The sequence below is a fragment of the Podarcis erhardii genome (genome assembly GCF_964252035.2).
Source record: "Podarcis erhardii genome assembly, chromosome: 9".
Classification (NCBI taxonomy): domain Eukaryota; kingdom Metazoa; phylum Chordata; class Lepidosauria; order Squamata; family Lacertidae; genus Podarcis; species Podarcis erhardii.
This window is the reverse complement of record NC_138512.1, coordinates 23555762-23575919: the sequence shown is the minus strand read 5'-3', so window position 1 is coordinate 23575919 and position 20158 is coordinate 23555762. Positions and strand designations below refer to the sequence as shown.

Here is a 20158-nt window from a genome sequence, read left to right as displayed (position 1 = left end):
AACGTAACTCTCTGAATTAAGCAGTCTTGAATATTACAGACCCTAAAGCTCAAAAAGAGCACAGAAGGATGATGATGAGAGATGTAAAAGGTGCTAGCATGTAATGCAAATAATCATGCAGGAATTCCATGAAGATTAGAGTCATTTCTGTGCAATGTTAATGACACTGCAAATTCCAAGCAATTATTTCCATTTAGCAAGCGGGAGCAGCAACATGTACATTCAGGCTGAACTGAATAGCAATAGGTGTGAGGCCTTCTCAAAGGTAAAGCAATTGCATTGACTGTTGCATTTTAATCGGCTGTAATTTAATTTTGCCCCTTTTCCAATGGTTTAATAGCTTTCCTCCATGCTCATGCATAAGCAGGAGTCTAGGTGATTTGTCTGATAAGCGGGGGGGGGGGGGGGGGGGGAGCCAGCAACACTTTGAGAATGAACATATTTGCTAAGTAATAGAGTGGTCTAGAATTTGTGGAAAGTGATAAAACCCAGAAACACCATCAATTCAATGACAAACATAGCTTTGGCCAACCAGTTGTGTTTACCGTTATGATGAGTAGTAGCCTGAGGGGGATTCTGTCGCTTGAAGCTTCTTCTTCTTCTGAAAGGATCTCTTCAAACTAAGTGAATAGGCAACAAAATAGCAAATGTGGTTCAATGGATTTTATACATCAAGAAGATTGTGCTCATAACCCTCTGAGATCTCATTGGCAATACGCTGAAATAATTTTTGGGAGGAACTGTGAGAATATGATTTGATATTTTTAAGCAAAGCGTTTGGTGTGTTGTGAGTTATGTTGTTTTATGTGTGGTGTGAAGAATGAAAATTAATAAAAAAAATATTTGGAAAAGAACAGAAAATGGAGTTGAAGAGACTTAAGATGCAAAGCAGCAAATGTACTGATCCAGCCATCTCTAGCCACTACTCATCTAAAGCTTTAGAAGTGCCTTGAAACAGGTTCAGGGAACAAGCAAACCATGTCGCAAATATATAATATGCAATGATATGGCCATCAGTAGTGACAGATTTTGTGATGTTGTCTTACTTTGTTCATTTTGCAAGTAATATTGTGACCATCTTGCTTTGCAGCTCTTTCTCATTCAGAATTGTCTTGCTCTTTCAACCCTGCACACTTCGCCTGTGTGGAGTAAGTATTTCTGAAAATTTCACTATGTTCTTTGTAACATGAATTCTGGCCACATAACCGCATTTTGGTTTATGCCATTTTGCTACAGACATATATGTGCATGTGGAAAGGCGATTACTTATGTAAAGTGAAGCTAACGTAGCAGGATTTATTATTAATTTTTAAGAAAAAAGGCTTTTAAAAAAATGAAAATAATATGGCCTAGGAAAGTGTCAGCCGAAGACATTTTGGCATCTGAGGTGAACCACAACATGGTTTTCCCCACCCCACCAGGGCAGAACGGGTTACGTCAGGGACATGGGGGAGAAAAGAGATCTACATCAGGATCTTCTGCCCCTCTGGATCCTGCCACCTGAGATGGTTGCCTTACCTTGCCTTATGGGCTGGCAGGCCTTCATCTAGGGCATCGTAATCCTACAAATGCTCATGCAACTTCACTGAAGGTGGGCTTGCTTTGATGAGGGCATTCAATATCATATCATATTATGTGCTATTTCATAAGCAGGTTTTGACACAAACTTGCTAGCCACCAGACGATCCAACAAGATCTGCAGTGCTGTGCTTCTAAGGAGAAGTCATCTCCAGGTTGCTTCTATATTTTTGCTCAGTATTGTTCTTTCCATCTCTTTTTGGCTGGGCCTTGTGATTCGCTTGTAATTAGTCACCCACACTTCGTGTAAATGCTCAGACTCTCCCAGCTTGCTAATATATGCCCTAACAAATAAATATTCATGAAATTCACCGTGAAATGCTAAAAAAAAAAATCCTTAGTTAGGATACTGACCTCTGCCCCTGCAAGGAAAAAATAATTTTATTATCATGCAAAACTGACCTCTAGTGTTCCACAGACTTCTTTCAACTTTGATATTAAAATGAATGACCTAGCCCCCTCTGCATAATACCTAATTAAAACTGCTGCATTATCGACGTGTTACAGATATGAAACAGGAACTCTTGGGTGGCCTACTTATGAGGGGAAAGTGTAGAGGAAAATGACTCTTTTATTTAAAGGGCCCGTACTGTATTGCTGCACCTCACACAAATAAACTGTAGAGCTCTTGGAAATAAATGAGGGACTAGAGAAATTTAACCGCAAAAGCCACTCATTTGGTGAGTTAGGATATCAGCATAAATCTTCAGGGTTACATGGGGAAACCAAAAGACACGTTCCCTCATGGGTCATGGAGACCCTTCCAAGAGTCACTTGACAGTGATGCAAAAGGCGAAAGAGCACTAGATGCAACTCTTACTGTTGCATTACTATATTCCAACCACACATATCTCCCCAAGCTCTATCCAGACAAGCAAAATGAATTATCACATAATCTTGAGGTGGGCAGAGAGCAGGTGCAGTGGCGATTACGTCTTGTGGAGATAGGCTGTGGCCAGGGAGGGGTGTGGTCCCTGGGGCCACATAGGGAGGTCTAGAGAGCTACATTTGGCTCCTAGGGCTGTAGTTCCCACCCCTGAGATGAAGCATTGAGGGCAGTGCCATTTTTCTAGAAAAATAGGTGCCAGAACTCACCATGAAGGCCTCCCTTGTTCTCTTAGAATGGCAATGGCGCCCACCTAAGAGGTGCCGGAACTCAGTTCTGGCAAGTTCCAGCTGAAAAAAAGCCCTGAATGGGGGACCTTTTAGTTTAGATGTGTGTGTGTGTGTGTGTGTGTTAATGGGCGACATGGCAGAGGTTTATAAAACTACACACAGTGTAGAGAAATTGGACAGAGATGAGTTTTCTCTCAAACCACTAGAACTCAGGGTCATCCTGTAATTCTTGCACATAATGAATTTATGGAATTCCTAACCACCATAAATGGCAGGGGGCATTTGCTTAGATACCTGCAAAATGGAATTAGATTAATTCACAAATGATTAGATTACCATTGCTTATTAATTAGGATGGCTATATACTACCTTCAGGTTCAGAGAAATTGTAACCTCTAAGGATCAACAGCTGAGAGGGCTGCTGCCTTCAGGCCCTCTTTCTGAGGTTCCCAGAAGCATCTGGTTGGCCATTGTGACCAGGGATGGATCTACACGCAGGAAGAACAAATGCTATAAACAAGTTATAAATTAAATTGTTATAACAAAAGGGGGGGGGGACTGTGTTTTTTTTACTAAGATCAACCTTTGATCTGATCCAGCAGAGCTCTTCTGATGTTCATGCTACTGTGATGATTTGTAAAGTACAACCTCCCTTTACACATTATTCATGGATCACAACCATTTTATCATCACATACAGTATGTCTTAAAGAAATGACATTTCATGATAATGGGTGTGGCTGATCTATATTTAGTGCAAGTGAAAATGTTTACTCTGGGTCCCTGCCCTCCAGCAATCTGGTACTCAAAATGTGAAAACAGATGGAATCCAGCCTTAAGGATTTGTCATGTCGAACAAGAATATTCATTCATTCATTTGTGTGTCACATTTACACACACACACACACACACACACACACACACCAGACTCAAAGCAGCTTGCAACAAAATACATTTCAAAACCAAGCAGTACAAAAAGAATGTCCTATTAGCATAACAAAACAATACAATAGCAAATACAATATTATCCAAAAACAACATTTCAGAACGATAAATACATGATTACATAAGCAACATCCAGCACCCAATAACAAAAATAGCAAGGGAGCTTTACAGTTTCACCTTGGTCCTATAAACACACTTTGCATGATGTTCCTTGCAGTCCTTCACTTTCACCAGCTTCTCATAAGGTTTCCAAAGTTTTCTCCTCCCGTAATGTTGCTCACTTCCTGTGATGTTTATGTTAGTTGCATTAACCTGAAGTTCATCAGTCAGCTCATAAAATGAAACAAGGACATTCTGTTTGTCAGAAATGAATAGGCTACCAAACAAAGCCACAACCCATTGGAACCTTCCTTTGTGTACCACTAAGACTAAGCAAACACCTCTGGTACAATATTATGAACTGTTCTTTTGTTCAACTGTGTAAAACCATAAGGGGTTATGAAAAATTCAGTTGCTTGGCTGGTAGCGCATTAAAAAGCTCCACAGTTTCACTTTTCTCCATCACCACAGAGGCCTATGATTCATGACAGCAAAAAAAAAAAAAAAAGGACCCTCATGATATTCATTGTGTCTTGCTCTCTGTCAAAAAGCAATTTTCACACATTCCTTGTCCAATCCGTTTGAGTTGCCCACAAATGAAAACAAGGCTCATTGAATACAGTTCTGTTCTACCAAGCACAAGCCTTCGTAACTACAAGGCTCTGATGGCACTGACCTTATTAAGGTGCCTTGTCCCCGTGCCATGAGAATGTTTATGGGAGCCCAAGACACATGATTACCAATGGCACAAAACACTAAATCAGAAAGGTCACGGTGGATAAATCCTTCATAGCTGGAAGCATGAACTGATGGGAAGAAGGAACATCCATTTAGAGGGTTGTTGATGTTGTTGTTGTTTTTTAAAAAACAATGTAGGTCTTTTATAAAAGGAAGATTTCCAAGTTCTAAGGTACAAACGGGAGGCATCGGCATATCCCAAATGGGCAAATTTTAGTCTTGCAGTGACTAAATTGCCAAACACTTCCAAAACAGCCCAAGGAATGTGGCCAAGCCCTCATGCACCAGCCATTAATTCCCCACACACACACACAGGCCTTGTTTTTCACTGTTTGCTGCTAGCATTTCCACCGCCTTGTCAGATTTAAAAGAGTTGTGCATCATGTGCAGAGGTTAAAATGGCAAAAATAGCAGGCTCTGGGACAGGGCAAATAAGTTTTGCTGCCTAAGGCAAAGGACAAGGTGGTTACCCCCTAGCACCCCACTGTTATTGACTCACCACTCAACCTGTTGAGGAAGATAGGAGAGCCAGGAGTCTCAAGGGGAACAGCTGGGGCCTGCTGCACCTGCTCCAGCTGCTGAAACAATATATCTGCTAGATGAGGGAGTGAATAGGTGGTAGCAGTTGCTCATCTTCTTTTTCATTTAATTTGTCCACTGACTTGTCTCCTCTAACCCAGAAGGAAAAGGTAAGGTAAAGGTAAAGGACCCCTGAACGGTTAAGTCCAGTCAAAGGAGACTATGTGGTGCAGCACTCATCTCGCTTTAGGCCAGGTCATGTGGCCAGCATGACTAAACCGCTTCTGGCACAATGGGACACTGTGACACAAGCCAGAGCACACGGAAACACCATTTAACTTCCCAATGCAGTGGTACCTATTTATCTACTTGCACTGGCGTGCTTTCAAACTGCTAGGTTTGCAGGAGCTGGGACAGAGCAATGGGAGGTCACACCATCATGGAGATTCGAACTGCCGATCTTCTGATCAGCAAACCCAAGAGGCTTGGTGGTTTAGACCACTGCACCACCCATGTCCCAATAGAGGGAAAAGGTAGGCAATGACATACCCTCCAACATTTCTCCAATTAAAATAGGGACACCTTATTCCGTAGTAGTAGTAGTAGTAGTAGCAGTAATAATTTAGCCCTTCCATCTGACTGGGTTGCCCCAGCCACTCTGGGTGGCTTCCAACATATATAAATGCACAATTAAACATTAAATATTTTTTAAAAACTTTCAGATGTCTTCTAAAGGTTGGATAGCTACTTATCTCCTTGGCTCAGGGATCACATAACGCCATATTTTCCAATGAAAATAGGGACGTCCTTCCATACCCTCCAACATTTCTCTGATGAAAATAGGGTCATCCTAAGGAAAAGTGGGACATTGCAGAATCAAATCAGAAACTGGGGCTGTCCCTGGAAAAAAGGGACACAAAATAGGGTCTGCAATGATGATCAGCAGTGGCCAGGGGTTTCTTGGCAGACGGTCCCCGCTCCAGGGGCATTGGTCAAACCACGTTGAGGCAACGATGACAAAAATAAATCTCAGTTGATCAAAGGAGAGATGGAAGGCAGCAACAGGCAATGATCTTGCCCCAACTGCTTTAAAGGTGGCAGCCCACATTACTATGTGCTTCGTGATATCCTGTGCCCACCTTGACTTTCTTAGCAAGTTCTATGTTTGGCCCTAATGTTTGGATACAAAGGAGCTGCAGCAAAATGTGAATGGGTTTTATAGGGTATATTTGGAACAAGGGAGGATTCTCTATAATTCAACAACCACTTCCTTTGGAATGTAAAGGGACTATCTCTTTGATTTGCTTGGACTGGGGGCATTTTCTAAAAATGTCTGCGGTTACAGGAGTCCTAGCTCCAAAAGGCAACACCCAAACAGGGATATGTCAGCAACACATCATAACTCTCTCAGGTAAACATAAGATCTTCTAGATAAAAAGAGTTGGGCATCAAATAATGGAAGCTTTTCTACAGTTACTTTGAAGTAGCTCTGAAGTCCATTGGAAGCAATTTTGAAATGAGAATGAATTCTAGCTTTGTAGCTAGAGCAATTAGCTGCTACCTGATAGAATTCTGAAGGCTGGATGATTATTTGCCATTTAGTCCTTATTATCCAACAAAACAGCTATTACGTTGCTGGCATTGCACATAGACTCATTGCACTAGAAGTTCCTCACCTTTGCCTGCCTGCACAGCCATTACTGAGCCTTTGCTTCCAAGCCTGTTTCCTCAGTGTGAGGTATTTTAGATATTCACACAGAAATGTCTGCCCTGCCCTTCAAAGTGCCTTTGTACCACACCACGCTCTTGCAACAAGTTAAAATCACAATACCATATACCACACTGTAATAAAATAAAGCAATAAAATGTATTCAGCTACAACAAAAGCCAGAGTCCACAAACAAATGTGACCTTTACAGCAGGCACATGGCAGGCAAAAAGACAACCAAAAGACAGCCAAAGGGGGGGGGGGGGGCAAGGTGTTCCACAATATTCCAGATATTAATATTGCACAGCTTGAAACAGCAAGATGAATAAAAACTTACTCCTCTTGGAATAAAAATTGTCCAGACCCATAATTATGATTCAAACTCTTTGCTCACAGAACTTGTTCCTAAAAACAAAAACAAATGATACATCCAAATAATTGTACGACATCATGTGCGTGTTCAAAACAGATTCACTGTTTTAGTAATCTGAAATAACTCAAAAAAAACCCTAAAATCAGAGCTCTCTCCCCCCCCCCCGCCCCAACATAGCCTCCATTAGCCTAGAGCTGTTTTCTCTTCAGGAGAGACCTCATTATCACATCCTTTGTTCTCTGTGGCTTTCAGAGAAAGATGCAAAGACTGTTGGAATTCTGCCTCGGTCAGAGGAATGTGCCTACTTCTCCAGGCACCGGCTGAATTTCTTTTGACCTCCCCCTGCGACTTCCGGCAGCAAACAGGCGCGGTCTGTATCGGCGATTTTTCCCAGACTGTGAGAAAAACACACCACTGCTTCTCTCCTCCTCCCTGCTCCCCAGGGAGAGGAATCAGACTCAGACAGAAATGTATTTACATGTCTTTATTTCTGTCTTTAGCAGCCATACAGATAAAGATGTCTGCACTCTTCACAAACAACAGCAGAGAGACTCACTCCACCCATGTACATCCTGTACAGGTCATATGTCACACACTGAGCTCACATCCGGTGCTCAATACGGAGAATGGACTGCCCCTTTCTTGCCATGGCAACAGTCACAAACATCCTGTCTGGCTTTCCAGCCACCAGCAGCTGACGTAGCTGCTGCTTCTTGCTTCTGCATTGCTTCTTTATGGTAACATCCTCCCCCTAAAGAATCAATGCGTGCCGCGTGCAATGCATGATCCAGAGAAGAAAACAAACAGTTGTTATATGTATAACATTCCCCTGTTGTTTCAGTCCCACCCTTGGAACTACCCGCCATTGGTTTCACCAATGTACCTCTCTGGTTGTGTGACTTCCAAGGAATGAGTGCATCTGCCTTACCTTGGTTAGCAACTCTCTGTTGTGCCTTTGTCTCTGACTCAGACACAGCTTCAATTTGACCCTGGTTGTTTACAACAGCAACACATGCAATAACTAGGTTGGCAAACTCTTTTGAATACCTCTTGGGTGGTACACCCTTCGTTGCTCTCTCAGACCTACGTAAGAGGTGCTGCTCTTCTCTGTTTTCTGGTTCAGCCTCTGAACTCTCTGGAGAACCAGTACTAAGCGTAATCAGTGGTTCATCCTCCTCTTCTGAGGGTCTAGTCATTATGTGAGGTTTCCTCTCAATGACTGTGACAACTGAGCTGTCTGAGCTATCGCTGTCATCATCAGTACTACTGAATTCAATGAAATCAACATCATCATCATCATCTGAATCATCATCACCTGTGGGAAATGTGTGAACAATCACTCTCTCCTGTTCAGGAGCACTCTCTAGAAATTTTGTGAGAATCACCTGACCAGATTCAGACAAAATTACTCTGTAGAGACCCTTTTCATAACCCACAAAAATGCCTCTGGCATTCTTTACTCCCCCCGGAGCTTCTGTCCTCACATGAGACCCAAAAACCTTGAAATGGGCAACAGAAGGTTTTCTATGGAACAGTTTCTCAAAAGGAGAACTTCCCAACTCTTTTGAAAACTTTCTCACCCACGTATAACAAAACGACATTAGCGACTCAGCCCAGTACTCATGTGGCAGATTTGAACTTAGCAATTGCGCCTCCATTCCCTTTTGCAATTCTTTGTTCACCCTAACGCAGACACATCTCTTCCAAGCTTCTTCGGAAGCAGCAATTTTGTGTCTTATCCCTTTCTTCTTCAGGAACCTCTGGAAATCCTGTAAGAGAAAAATTGGCTTCTCATCTGTGCAAAGACAATCAATGTCAGCATCATGCATATTTTTAACCTTGTCACAAAACTCTTTAAACCTTTCTAAGGCATCTTTTGGTCTCTCCAAAAGATAAATCCAGACAAAACCTGTGAAAGAATCAACACACATTAGGTAATATTTTGCATTGCCTCTAGATGGTGCTAGAGGACCAATCACATCAGCATACACCCGCTGAAATGCCCTGTTGACCCTCGAGGTGACCTGCTTGGCGTTCTTCTTGGCTACACCTGCAAAAGAGATCATGTTAGAATTACAATTCATGTAATCACTTTGATCAAAAGTCAACAAATACAGTCCATCTTTCTCTTTGGCAGAAAGATACAGCTCTCCATCTTTGTAGATCTCGCAGTTCTCATCATCATAGGACACTTTTAGTCCCTTCTTGGCAATCTGCGAAACGCTGAGCAGATTGTACTTCAACTCTGGAACCAAATAAACATTGTTTATAGTCAAGTTCAGACTTTCAAGATACACAGTTCCAATTCCGGTCGCTTTCAGCTCCTGACCGTTGGCCTGTTGTACAGCGAAGCTTTGCTTCTTAAACGTCGAAAACAAATCCCTGCGTGCTGTCATGTGAAACGTACACCCCGTGTCAATGACAAAAGCGTTCTCCACTTCTGGCGTGGTTCCTTTGGACATCAAAGCCTTTGCAGGCTTCGCCTGTGACTTGGTATGACTTTTGCCTGGTACCTCAGACTTCGTGGAGCTTCCCTTGGCACCTTTGTTCTGACGTGGCTTCTTGCAGTTCCACTGAAGATGCCCAGTCTGTCCACAATTGAAACATCGGACAACGTTCAAAGCTACAGCATTTTCTCCAGTAGCAGTAGCAGTGGGGGTGTCAGAACTCCGTTCTTCCCTCCCCTTGTCCTTGACCTCCAGGGCAGCAAGTCTGTCCTGTTCATTCAGGACCACGGCAAAGACCCTCTCCGAGGTCAAATCCTGCGCTGGGAGTGACCCCAGTTGACTGGCAACGGTTTTGTAAGTCCGATTCAGGCTGTTTATCACCATGAAGCAAAACACTTCCTCCTGCAGACGGAAATTGCGTTCCACCATCTGTTGACGCAGTTATTTCATTTCCGTCAGGTGCGCTTGTACATCTCCATCAGGCGCAAGCCTCAGGTTGGTCAGCTTTTCAAAATACAGCAACGCTGAAGAACCTGCATCTCTCTGATGTGTCCTTCTCAGCGTGTCCCAAACCTCTCTCGCGTGCTGTAAATCCTGTATATGCACAAGCTGCGAGTCTGACACACACAGAATTATAGCTGTTCTGGCCTTCACATCCTGTGACTCCCAAGCACGCGTTGGTGCTGCAGGGATGGGGTTCTCAATCACCCCAAACAGTCTCTGATTCTGCAGCAGGGCCTTCATCTTAATAGACCAAGATGCATAATTGTCATTGGTCCAATGAGAGGAAATCTCACATAATGACTAGTCATTGGTATGACTTTTGCCTGGTGCCTCAGACTTCGTGGAGCTTCCCTTGGCACCTTTGTTGATTTGCAACTGAATAGCCAGCCCTCTAACATGACTTAAAGTTAAACACCACATGAGAGAGAAGAGAATATCCTAGGTTAATTATCAACCCATCAGGTACCCAAAGAGCTCTTCTTAGCTTCAATTGAATTTTCCATGTTAACTCTTCGGCAATACACACTCAAACACATACAGAGTTATTTTCCATTTCAATCTCAATTAAACAATGATACTTAACAAACACTGTTGGGGCAGCCACTGAGAAGGCCCTGTATCTTGTTGCATCCACACTAAGTTTGACATAGAGAAAGGCCCTTCCTTCTGATGTAAGGGAGCAGGCACAATGGTACGGGAGGAATTGGTCCCACAGGTACATTATGTCATGTTATGGTTTATTTATCCTGCACCCAAGCCATGTATGACTTTAAAGGTAATCACTAACACTATAAGGTATGTTCAGAAGCAAACTGGCACCTACTGCAGATGTTGCAGAACTGGTGTAACATGGGCTCATGGGTGCATGCCCTTCTGCTTCATTTTGAACGAACTTCAGCTATGAAAGACTCTTGCCAATGTGGAGTCACTCACAGTAATCAAATCTAGATGTAACTAAAGCATGTGGTACCCTGGTCAGTCTAACATCCTCAAGAAAAGGTGCAGCTGGTTTAAGCTAAGTCAAAGCACTCATGGCCAGCGTTTCCACTGGGTCAGCCAGATGTAAGGCTGAGACCAGTAGCCATCCCAAACCCTGCACCAGATTCTTCAAGGTGAGTACAACTGGTTGTGAGGCACGCAAATAGGTCTGAGACAAGAGTGGGAATTGGTTTGATGGTTGGTGATGTCACAAAAGCACGGGGGGGGGAGAGGATAACTACACCACCACCCCCTCTGCAGTTCTGAAAGGAAAATGGCATTTTTTGGACTCTCATACAGACAAAAGCCTGCATAAGATAATGTAGACAGCTAGGGAAAAACTAATAGAAATATGGAGAACTATTATCATTAATAATGTTTTCTATAACAAGATAAGCAGAATTCGTCTAAGGGCCAGGGAATCTGCATACATGTTTTTCAGTCCCTGACTGCGACATCAAGTGATTATTTGCATGTGTAAAACAGCTGCTACAAATCAAGTACCACTGAGTGAAGTTTCACAACCGCCTCATAGGACATCAATCACAATGCTTCCCAGAAGAGACAGTTCACACATTTCATTTGTGGCTAATCATGTGATAAGTCACTGAGTGATGTACTATATTACTGAGAAATGCATATACATGTGTGAATCAGCCCCAGGTAGTTTCAGGCCTCATCTTTTCCCAGTGTAAATAGAGAGACTTTTTTCCCCAAGCAACAAGGACAGAAAACACACTTCAAACAGCTTCATAGGGCAGCCTACAACCCACAACCCAATATAATTGGCAAAATAAATTACTAGACCTCTCCTCTTCATCATTTTCCACAGCAATTTATAATGAGTTTCCCCATTATGTACAGAATAGACAGCAATAGATAACAAGAACACTAACCAAACAAGCTTGCTATATTGCCTGTTAAAATACTTGTTTAGCAATGTCAGGGGCGGGGGGAAGAAACTTTACGTCTGAAATTGTATGCAGACTTACCTGGGAGTAATCAAGACCAGTGAACTCAATGGGCCTTGCTTCTGAATAAGGTCATGCTATAATGAGGCAACTATTGCATTAACTCCCTAACAATCTCCAAGCCACTTGAACTCATCAGAGTGATTAGATATATGTGCATTGCTATAGTACTATATAGGACCTTAGGGAGAAGAGTTGGTAATAAATGCATTGACAGTAATGATAATAAGAGTTGTCCTTTAAATAGGACTGAGCTGGAAAAGATGGTGATTTTTCCTGAACATTTTCACCACAACATTTGGCAGTCTGAGCAGTGGGACAGCGAATGCTACAAAAGGTGGACATGTTGCAAGAATTTTCTGAGGGATATTTTAAGAGGGAAAATGGTGACCACCAGAGAGAGGTGCTTTGTAATGTTGACAACCTCCCTCACAAATGCTCCACTGCAGTCTGGCTTTATGAGAAATCTAAAACAACAGTTGATAGAGCTTTGAAGAGGGTCAGTAAGTTTTCTCTGCCCTCCAAACCCCTCTCCCTCTTATTTTTGTGTTGAATGTAGCCATGAAATGGGAAGCATTTTATCCAGCCTCAAGTGATGTTACACTTGTGACAGCCCGTTCACACATGCAAGTTTTCACGTGATATTGCAGCTATCCAGTGATGAACATTGTGTGAGCCAGCCCATTGCTTTGCATGTTGGCAACAGAGCCAAAGGAATGATAAATCAAAGGGAAGTTGTACAGTAATGCCATTTTTTAAAAAAAACACGCGAGATTGTTTTTATTTTATTTTTAAGGAGGATTTTTTTACATAAGCCTAAAGGGAAGATCAAAAATTATTCCAGATGATGTGTGTTTATTTACAGTGACTGAAGAGGAATGAGCAGATATTTGTTCAAGTAACTTTGGGAGCTGACCGTTCAGACTGAAACACTGCTGCAAGCTGACAGGTCATATATCCTGACAGCTCCTGGGAGCAATTCCACCCCCCATTCTGTGTTCAGGTGGCTTTTCTACCCAAGCTCATCTCTAGGGGCTGCTGTAGTTTATCACGATTCCACAGCAATACCTAAATGCAATTTCAGCACATCTCACTTCCACAGTGTTTGAGTAGTTAAAGTGACTTCTTTGGACCAGCAAGCATAAAAGGTTGCTATTTTGTCTTTGAATACACTCAGAAATTCCGCACAGGCACACTCCAGCAAATCTGTTCCTTTTTATGGAACGAGAAGCAGTAGCAGAATAAATGACATAGGACTTTAAGTTCACAACAATTTTTGGTAAATCAAGTTTGTGCTTTTTCACTTTCAGAAATCATATACTATACTTCAAATTGTTATAAAACAATCTCTTCTCTGTCCTTGTCTGGCTTCCAAAGACAAAAGTATGATTATCTTTGTCTGAAATATATCGGTGCATGAATTTAATTCAGCATTTACTAGAAATACGGTGACCTTGTGCGTTATACACTTTTATATATTGCTTAGACGTTTGTCTCGCTGTACATAACATTTTCCCCATCTGATATCGCTCATGTGGGATTTGGATTTTAGTGTTTGGTTCCCAATGATACTGCCTGGTATTGTTTTTGCTAAAATAAAAATTAACCCTCTAAGGTTATGATAGAAAGAGCCCCAGCTGTTGCAAATGCCTGAGAAGTGACATCACTTTAAGGCAGCTTCCTATGTTCCTCTCGTAGTGTTTATATTACCCACTGGGATAGAGTGAACTGGAAAGTTCTCCCATACAAGCCTTGCTAAAATGAATAAATAGCCAACTTTCCAGGCAGGGGTGGAGGAAGGGGTGTGTGGTGGGGATGGGCCACCCCAGGTGTCACCACTAAGGGGGGTGACAAAATGCCAGGTGGCACTCACCGCGGGCCCTGCAGCACGCCTGAGCCATGCATCTCTCCTGGGACTGGCGCAGTAGCTTGGACGCCCGCAGGCTCTGCACTGCCTCAAATGGTCTGCCTGCCTCCTCTTTCTCAGCTCTAGGGTGGTTGAGTGGGAGGAGGCAGGCAGACTCCTCGGAGGCCCCACAGAGTGTCCTGCCCTGGCTGGCCCCACCCCTGGAGCCCAATTGGCTTGCTCCACCACTGCTTCCAGGTATCCCTGTCCAACAACATCTGCAGGACAACACAGGTTCCCTACCCCTGGCTTACCCAGGGAGAGCTGGACCATAAAGAAGGCTGATCGCCGAAGAATTGATGCTTTTGAATTATGGTGTCGGAGGAGACTCTTGAGAGTCCCATGGACTGCAAGAAGATCAAACGCATCCATTCTTAAGGAAATCAGCCCTGAGTGCTCACTGGAGGGACAGATCGTGAAGCTGAGGCTCCAGTACTTTGGCCACCTCATGAGAAGAGAAGACTCCCTGGAAAAGACCCTGATGTTGGGAAAGATGGAGGGCACAAGGAGAAGGGGACGACAGAGGACAAGATGGTTGGACAGTGTTCTCGAAGCTACCAGCATGAGTTTGACCAAACTGCGGGAGGTAGTAGAAGACAGGAATGCCTGGCGTGCTCTGGTCCATGGGGTCACAAAGAGTCGGACACGACTAAACAACTAAACAACAACATGAAGTTTCTTCGGCAAACCCTGCCAACTCCTTTGTGCCTCTAGCCATGTCTTTGGGCATCTTTCTGCTTCACCAACCCTTCCCTCAGGTTTGTGTTCCTTGGCCCATTGCCCACTATTCTGACAACATTCTGCTGTCAGCATTTTTTAAAAAAACAACAACATTGTCCATACATATACCTGTTGTCAGAGTCACCCGTGGTCCCAGCTCACAAGAGACCAAAGTCCACTCCAGCTTATGTACAAAAGCTTTTATTGAAGAACATTATTAGCTTTACATCCGAGGTCCGTGACTCTACGTCTGTTACGCTTAGACCGCTGAAGTACCCTCTGAGTCGGTCCCCCCTCTACACCAGTTTAAGAGGCTTGTACTGGTCCACCTCTTTCTCTCTTTCCTTTTCCGCAGGGTCTTTCTGCCCCCCTGTGTTCTCTCCCTTCGGGACTCTCCAGAGGCTGAGTCCTCTGCCGCCTCCTCCCCCCTCCTTCGGGCTTTGGGACCAGGCTCCTCCCCAGGACTCTCTTCATTTCCGCGCGCCTCCCATTTTGAACTTGGCGCGCGTACGTTGCTCCTGACCTTGCCTTCGACACTTACACTGCCCTCGATACTACTTTCCTCCCCTTCCGGCAGGACGTTTTGCCCTGATCTCCTTCCCCTCTCTGCTTCCTGTTCTGCTCCTTCTGACACACTGGTCACTCCTCCCCCCTCACTCCGTTCCAGCGGAGCAGCCGGTCTCGCTCTCCAACTCCCACTGGGGGTTCCCCCTTCGTTTCCCTGCTCCTGACTGCTTCCCCCTCTAGCTTCCCTTGGCTTGACCAGAGGGGCTCCCTTTTGGGAGTCCTCCGATTCACTGGATGGACTCATGGACAATCTTGGGTCATTGTCATCGTCTTCCTCGTCACTCTGGAATCCTTCCCCCTCACTCTCTGTCTCCTCCCTCATCTGCGCCTCTCTCCCTGAACCCCTGACACCTGTCTAAAAGGGTGGCAATTTCTACAACTTCCACATAGGAACAACAGCTGATATAGATTGTACAGCCTAGATTTAGTGTTAGCTTTTCTTTTCTTTTTTCTGCTGCTGCTGCCTCACACTGTTGACTCATGTTAAGCTTTTGGTCCTCTCAGACCCCTAGATCCTTTTCACATATACAGTGGTACCTCGGGTTACAGAGGCTTCAAGTTACAGAGGCTTCAGGTTACAGAATTTGCTAACCCAGAAATAGTACCTCGGGTTAAGAACTTTGCTTCAGGATGAGAACAGAAATCGCACGGCGGGGGGCCCCATTAGCTAAAGTGGTACCTCAGGTTCAGAACAGTTTCCCGTTAAGAACAGACCTCCGGAACGAATTAAGTTCTTAACCAGAGGTACCACTGTACTGCTGGAAAGCCAGGTCTCCCCTATCTTATACTCCCATCACCCTTGTCCCTTAGCCATGCTGCCTGAGATTGGTGGGAACAACATCTTGAGGGCCACAGGCTGCCCCCCCTTGCCGTAGTGGCAGATCACTCCACACAGATGGCTGCCTTTCAAGTGGTAGTTGCAGCTTCAACAGAAGCCATCTGCAGCATGATCCCCAATGTGATACTTCCTTCTTCTCTTGGCAAAGCTCTTGTTGACTGAAGAGGACGGAGTCTGGCACAGAGGAAGGATATTGTTCGTCAGGGAGGCTCACCACTTGGCAGCAGTTTTGCAATCCATCCACAATGCACCAACTCAAATGCCAAGAATGAAATCCCATGATGATAGGGCATAGCACTGCTTTAAAAAGTGCTTGACTGAGATGCCCACTTGTGCCTCTGCCTTGTCCTAGTGGTGCTTTTTTCATAGCGAGAATATCCTAAGTATGTACGAGGTAGCAGAAGGCAAGAGATTTCCTCGTGGTGAACTCTATAATATAATTAGTATTGGAACAAGGAACGGAGCCACAGAGTATTTGTTAAACAGAGCAATCATCCGGTGTATGGATCAGAAAAATGCTTTGGGAGTTGTTACAGAAAATCATTTAAGCCAGCAGAACTCTGCACTGCAGCAGCCACGCAGGCAAACAAATTGCCGTGCTAAGTACACACAAGCAGGAACATTAATATTTAGATATAAAAAATAATATTGTTTTCGTTTGTATCTGAAATATGGATTTCTAAGCAGTTCAGAATGTTGCAGGAAGAAGGGAAATTGGTGGGCTATTAAAAAGAAGATATGGGAAAATCAAACTTTTATTACAGTGGTCATAGGCTGTGTACACTCATCAGTTTGAATTGGATTCAAGGCATCGTGTGTGTGTGTGTGTGTGTGTGTGTGTGTGTGTGTGTGTGTGTTGCATTGTCCACATGATGATGTCCTCATCCAAGTGGCGGCTTGCACTTTTCCCATACAGTGGTACCTCAGTTTATGAACTTAATCCGTTCATGAAGTCTGTTCTTAAACCGAAACCGTTCATAAACCAAGGTGCACTTTCCCTAATGAGGCCTCCCACCGCTGGTGTCCTTCCACCGTTTGGATTCTGTTCTTAGACCCAGGTATATTTCTCAAACCAAGACACTATTTCCAGGTTTGTGGAGTTTGTAAACCAAATCGTTCTTCAACTTCTAACGACATCTGAAGGCAGCCCTGTTTAGGGAAGCTTTTAATGTTTGATGCATTATTGTATTTTAATATTTTGTTGGAAGCCTAGCCAGATGGGCGGGGTATAAACAAATTATTATTATTATTATTATTATTATTATTATTATTATTATTATTATATTAAACCAGACTGTTCTTAAACCGAGGTACCACTCTATTTATTCCAATTTTCCTCATCTACAGATTATTTCTTATTTAACAAAATGCATATACTGCTAGATTGTAATAAATGCCTCCAACGGGTTTACAAAAAGCACACACCTTAAAGTGATCAATAAAAACATTTAAAAACAGGTACTGAAAAACATTTGAAAGACGGCTAAGGAAATTAAAACACATGTCAACATTCTACATGTCTAAACAAAAATGTTCTACACAGGCACCATGTTCAGCCACACACAGGACTGCTTTACTGAAAACGGCATGATGTCCTCAGCTGCCTCCTACACACCTGGCTGCTGTTATTATTGTTTTTCCACTTTAAAATATCTCTATAGAATCGTTTTGGGGTGTGTGTTTTTTTGTAAGTAAAATGAGTTTCTTTTAAAATAAAATTTGTGACCACACTGATCTCAGGTGCTCAGAAGTCAGCCTCCTTGGCTTCCGTGGCTTGGTTAAAGCTCAAAGGAAGATGCCACGAGATAACAAAAAACTTCCTGTGGAGTTTTTTCAGATCAGGAAATTCAGGCAGCTGGGGAGGCTGCAGAGTGCTGGAGACATGTTTAATTTGAAGGCAGAGGGAACACTCACCATCCACAACCATCTTGCAGCAGTAAGGTAAGCTCAACCTCTCACTCACTGAAATGATAATGAAATTCTAAACTGCTCATAGGAAGAGGGAGAGAAAATGGAAGGCTTCTTCATGGGAAAAGAAAAGAAATGAAAACCTGAAGGATGCCACTGAAAAGTAGGGCAAGAAGTGGCTGCTCTGCTCTGCTTCCCATGAACAGCCCTGATCTTTAACCATAACTAAGCATAAGTCTTAATTGTGGCACCTCAGCTGATCTATAGGGTTACGGCGTGTGTATAGAGTCCAGAATTCAGGAAATGTGAGGTTTTTTATTTTAAAAAACCAACAACCATACTTCATGCAAACCTGAGAAATGTGCCGACCACGAATGAGAGAATGAACTAGATTTTTTAAAAAGCCAGACAAAATGTACTGGTTTAGTCTTTTTCTTTCTTCTTCAAATTTACTAAGTTCTCATGCATAAGTTAAAAGAACTGTCACAAAGAAGATTAATGTTACGCACATCAATGCCAGCATCAAAATAGCAACTTTGGTCCAGTGTTAATAAAGACAGTGAATAATATTAGTCAGAGACTATGTTTAAATGAAATTCACTAAATCATATTCATTAACTCCAAAAAATGATAAAGCGAGCAAATGAAAATTCATACAAGTTCAAGTCTAAAGGCAAAAAATAATTCTTTACAAAGATGATTTGTCTGCTCTGCTATCATAATTTTCCCTCACGAAGAGGAGACATCTTATTCTAATTGCTTTTTCAGCCTGCTTGAAACAAAGAATTCTGTTGCATTTGAAAACTAAATTTTGCTTATGCCAGCTGGTTTCAAAAGCATATTAAATTTTCAACATCAAAGGCTTTACTTAACAGTTTTTAAAATCCTTAAAATAACATTTGTTAACCATTTGCTTTGCAACAAGCAAAAGAATTAATCTATCCAGCAAATTGCTTGTGTTCAGAGAGGCTGGTTTAATAAAAACAGCTTATTTCTTAGAAATATCAAAGGTGCCTCTTATTTTCATCTGTTTTGTGTTTTTTGTAGGGAGGGATCCAATTACTACCAACAACAAAAAATTCAAGCTAATTTGGAGATTCCCAAGCAAAACACCCTATTCTCTGACTTTTGCTCATACTTGCTCACTGTTCATGACAAATAGTTCACCTGAAACATTTTTCTTGGTTACCAGTGAAAATCTTCTCAAAGTGGGTTGAAAAGAAACATGCAAAGCTTCAGTTTCTGTTCTAATAACATCTTGTTCTAATATCCCCCAGTACTTATCTGTATTTCTGGATATTGCAGGCAGGGAATAGAGACTGTTACCACGATAATAGAAATCTATATGGTTGCAAGAACTTGTGTCTAGTAATGACAGTGGCAAATTTTAGAACTGAGGGAGTTCAGAACGATTCAATATATTGGGCTAGGAAACACAGAAGACCTCTCCCCGTGTTCCTAAACTTTACATTAATGCATAGCTTTTTGTCAACACTGCCAATATATCTGATTTGCCGCATATCTGGAGCCAGTGTGGTGTAGTGGTTAAGAGCGGTAGACTCGTAATCTGGTGAACCAGGTTCGCGTCTCCGCTCCTCCACATGCAGCTGCTGGGTGACCTTGGGCCAGTCACACTTTTCTGAAGTCTCTCAGCCCCACTCACCTCACAGAGTGTTTGTTGTGGGGGAGGAAGGGAAAGGAGAATGAATGTTAGCTGCTTTGAGACTCCTTAGGGTAGTGATAAAGCAGGATATCAAATCCAAATTCCTCCTCCTCCTCCTCCTCCTCCTCCTCCTCCTCCTCCTCCTCCTCTTCAGCAAGCACTAACTGTGGCTTCCAAATGTGTGAATTCATTGCAGAGTAAATGCTGGCACAAATGTTTGTTTGTTTTTCCCCTGTGCGTCAATGCATGTCCCTTGTAGGGGAAATGAAATAACCCTCAGGACTGGGCTGTTACTGTTTGGCATCCACGAAAAATATTTCTTCCTTGCACAAAATGTCACACAGAATAAATCAGGAATGAACAAAACCAGTTTCAGTTGTCCTTACCGAGATGTTAGTATTCACATTGTCTTCCCGTAATTGGATTTTGCTTAACCAATCCTATTAACACACAGGTTAAAAACCTAACAAAGCAGAAGAGTTTAAAAGCAAGTCCTCAAAATCTCCTAATGACAGTTACTTAGGCATCATTTAATCCATACCGTTTTGGGGAGGAGTTTGACTCATCAGCTCAACTAATCT

The 20158-nt window shown here is 42.9% G+C and overlaps 1 long non-coding RNA gene across 6 annotated transcripts in view; it reads right to left on the bottom strand.

Annotated features, from left to right (window-relative positions):
* LOC309349697 overlaps window positions 1-20158 on the bottom strand; it is a 230293-nt gene that overhangs the window by 34869 nt on the left and 175266 nt on the right. For 2 of the 6 annotated variants that reach the window (XR_014160098.1, XR_014160100.1), the window contains exon 4: window positions 3064-3182. The exons of the other annotated variants lie outside the window; for them this stretch is intronic. This is a non-coding gene — a long non-coding RNA (uncharacterized lncRNA). The remainder of the gene's footprint in view (window positions 1-3063; window positions 3183-20158) is intronic. 6 annotated transcript variants of the gene reach the window in all.